Here is a 4370-nt window from a genome sequence, read left to right as displayed (position 1 = left end):
ACCTGTAATCCCAGCACTTTGGGAGGCCGAGGCAGGCAGATCACGAGGTCAGGAGTTCAAGACCAGCTGGGCCAACACAGTGAAACCCCGTCTCTACTAAAAATACAAAAATTAGCCTGGCATGGTGACATGTGCCTGTAGTCCCAGCTACTCAGGAAGCTGAAGCAGGAGAATTGCTTCAACCTGGGAGGCAGAGGTTGCAGTGAGCCAAGATTGCACCACTGCACTTAGCCTGGGTGACAGTTAGACTCCGTCTCAAAAATAAATACATAAATAATAAATAAATAAATAAATAGTGTCAAGATGAAGCAATTATTCTAGGTTATCCAAGTGGGTCCATTGCAATCCAAAGGAGTCTTCAAAGAGGGAGGCAGAAAATCAGAGGCACTGGTGGGAGATGTGACAATGGAAGCAAGAGTAAGAGTGAGGCAAGAAAGGGGCCACAGGCCGGGAAATGCCAGCAACCTCTGCAAGCCTGGAGAGGCAGGAGGCCCTCGGGAGAAAGCAGCCCTGCTGGCACCTTGATTTTAGAAGCATGAAGCTCATTTCAGACGGTGACCTCCAAAAATGTAAGAAAACTAACTTCTGTTGCTTTAAACCACCACATTTGCGGTAACCTGTGACAGCAGCAACAGGAAACAAATTCACATGCCCTGAAGGTAGCATCTTGTGGAAATCTCTAGTGGGAGGATCTTAAGACTCCAGGTACATAGCTGGTTAGTCTTCAGGGGTGGAAAAGAAAAGGCCTGTGTGGAGTCAGTTGATTGTCTTGGTGCTGAGTGGACCAAGCTTCTAAGAGCTTGGGGGATGGATGAGACCAAGGAACCTGAGGAGGTAGGTAAGAGAGGCAGCATCTAGGGACCCGTAGTGAAAACAACCACTTATATTAACAAGGTGTGGACAGAGAAAATGTGTGTGTGTTGATTGTATTATCACTGCCTTTTATAACAGTCATCCCTTGGTATCCATGGGGGATTGGCTGCAGGATGCCCCCCCATGGATACCAAAATCCGAGGATACTCAAGACCCTGATATACAATGACACATCCTCCTGTACATACTCTAGGTTACTTATAATACCTAGTACAGTATAAATGATATGTAAATAGTTGTACTATATGGTTTAGGGAACAATAACAAGGAAAAAAGTCTGTACATGTTCAATATAGACGCAACATTTTTTCAAATATTTTCAGTCTGCTTGGTTGAATCTACAGATGTGGAACCCACAGGTCCAGAGGGCTGGCTTTGAATATTATTTTCAGCTGTCGTAAGGAATAACTGCTGAGCCTCATAAGACATCCCCTGGGCCCCTAGGAGTGAATTTAATGTCACATCATCTCTACTCTTATGTCAGACCATCACAAACACACCTTTAAAATTTGTTAAAAATCACTGAATGCGGTGGCTCACACCTGTAATCCCAGCACTTTGGGAGGCCGAGGCAGGTGGATCATGAGGTCAGGAGACTGAGATCATCCTGGCCAACATGGTGAAACCCCGTCTCTCCTAAAAAATAGCTGGGCATGGTGGCGCATGCCTGTAATCCCAGCTACTCGGTCGGCTGAGGCAGGAGAATCGCTTGAACCAGGGAGTCGGAGGTTGTAGTGAGCCAAGATGGTGCCACTGCACTCCAGCCTGGGCGACAGGGCGAGACTCTGTCTCAAAAAAAAAAAAAAAAGTAAAAATCTATTTAGACAGAAACAATTTTTTTATATTTGATATAGAATTTATAGAGTATGTATTAGGGTAGCTCTAGTTGCTTTAGCCAACAAATTCCTATGTTTCAACCACTCTAATATAACGAAAGATGATTTTTTGCTTCTGTAACAGTCCAATATCGACGTCATGTTGGGAGAGTGGTAGTTATTCCCTGTGGCTCTTCAGGGGCCCAGATTGACAGGGGATCTGCTTTCTACATTTAGCTTCCAAGGTCTCCCTGGGTGGAGCTGGGCAGAGCTGGCAGAAAGGAAACAAACAGTCCATTGAATCGGTGAATAAGGACATTCACTTCTTAACCTTTTCCACCTGCAAGTGACTTCACTTCTGCTCCCAATCCACTAGCAAGACCTAATCATGTGGCATGACTTACATGCAAGGGATGCTGAGAAATGGATGCAGCGGCTGCTGGGAAATGCAGCTTCAGGCTGGACAACTGCCCTTTCAGTAGCAACTATACCATATGTAAGGGGAGAATGATGCTTTGGTGGACAGTTAGCTATCACTGTCACAGTCTGCCTCTCTGGCCAAGAAATATTCACAAAGACTCTCTCTCCAAATTCAGAAAATTCTTCCCCTGGCCAAAAATAACACTCAAGGAAGTTAACTCAAAATTCTATTGAGTTACTGCATCCATAGGAACAAAACAGATGGGCAGCCAAGAAGAGATTGTTCAGTCTGTATAACCAAAAGAAATCAAAGATGCTTGATCGGGAACCTGAGAGTCACCAATAAAAAGTCAGTTTCTGGGCTTGAGCCACTGTTTGGCCCCAGGTGCACTGACTAAAGAAAAGACTGTGTCCCTAGGAGGTAGAGCCCTGCAAAACCACACAGCAAGAGGGTGAGGTCCTGGGTCTTCCAGGCCTTTACCAAAGGGATCTACTTGGGTGACTGAATACCAAGGATTATCCAAACATTTGAGTGACTGCTGCACGAGGTCTTAGTGGGCATTAATAATACCTAGAGACACAAACCAGCATCTGGGGCTCCCATCAGAGTGGGGAATATTCAAGTAGGTAAAACATGGAGACTGGCCCAGATCCTGCTTATTTATGGTGTGTCCACTGCGTCTGCAGACTCATCCAGTGGTCATTTCTCTGGACCCCAAATGTATAATGGAAATAGACACGCTTCATTTATTGGTTCCTAGGCTTAGGGTAAGACGATCATCATAGAGGACCAAGGGGAATCCTCTGAAATGAATCCCCTCTATGACCATAGACAGTGAATCCGAAGTGATACAGCATTCCAAGGTGAATGGCAGAAATTAGTGTCATCCCTGAAGGACCAGAAGATGCAGGGTGATGGACCCCATCATTTTGCCATTTAATTCACAAGCATGGGCCCTGTAAAAAGACAGATCTTGGAGGATGACAGTGGTCCATGGCAAACTCAACCAAGCAGTAGTCGCCATTGCAACTGCTGTGTCAGGTGTGATATCATTGCTAGGTCAGAATAGCTCGGCCTGAGTGGATGTTACATGTGATTTAACATACATTCTTGCTTGGAATTCCGTTTTTTTGAACTCATTTCTAATGAACTTGAATTAGAACATATAACTTTGCTGTCTGAAGATAGATGAAACCTGTAGGATATGTCTATTTCTTCAAAGAGCCTTATATAATTAAAGCGTAATAAATGATATTACCTATAATAACTAATTTTCACATGGTTCTTATTTGGCAAACTCAGTAATTCAAAACATGGCAAGAATCTGGGAGAGAGCAAAACTTGGCTTCATGTGAGTAACTCCTAAATGTTCGTGTGAGCTTTGCTGATTTCATTTGTGCCTGAAAAGGGTCAGAAAAGATTATCCTCCCTTTCATTACGCTCAGCAGGTGTCCTCCTCTCTCCTCATTGGCCTGCGCCCTCTGCAGTGAATGGTCCGTCACCTGCACCTCTTAAGTTCCTCTGACCTTCTACCCCTAACTGAAAACCATTGTGCTCCCAGCAACCTTCTCAAGTGAGGGTTGTTTGGATCCCAGCTCTCTGCCACTGGGCCTGGGGTGAAGTGATTATTCTCTTAGCCCCTCCAGACCCTTGCTCTTCCTTCCTTTCTGAAAACCCCACACCGTTTGAAGCGGTGCTATTGGAACAGACTGTCCTTGCCCCTTCCTCATACAAGTATTTGGCTGTCTTTCTCTGCACCACTGTTTTGGAGACTTCCCTCTCACAGACAGTCCATCCAGCGCCCTGGCTTCTTGGGTCCTTTGACCTCCTTACTCCTAGTAATCTTCCCCACCAAACTCTGGCCTGCTGCTCCCAAACTATTTCATTTCCACTTTTTCTCTGCACAGTTCTTCTAGTGACACTTCAGCAATGCTACCCCATGATGACTTCCAAACCAGTGAGGACACCACTTTCTTCGATGCCCCCGCTCCCTCCTTCCACAGTCTAGAATCTCTGGTCCATAAGTATAATTTCATTTGTATATACCCTCAGCTCCCTCCTCATCCCTTCCCTCCCTCCATTTGTCTTCAGAAATCCCACCCACAGCTAAATCCAACTCTCTAAGTCTGTATTTGATGGTTAATTTTATGTGTCAACATGAGTGAGCCATGGGATGCCCAGATAACTGCTCAAACATTATTTCTGGGTGGTCTCTGAGGGTGTATCCAGAAGAGATAAGCCTTTGAATTGGTGAACTAAGT

The sequence above is a fragment of the Rhinopithecus roxellana genome, chromosome 3 (genome assembly GCF_007565055.1).
Source record: "Rhinopithecus roxellana isolate Shanxi Qingling chromosome 3, ASM756505v1, whole genome shotgun sequence".
NCBI lineage: Eukaryota > Metazoa > Chordata > Mammalia > Primates > Cercopithecidae > Rhinopithecus > Rhinopithecus roxellana.
This window is presented reverse-complemented; position numbering follows the sequence as displayed.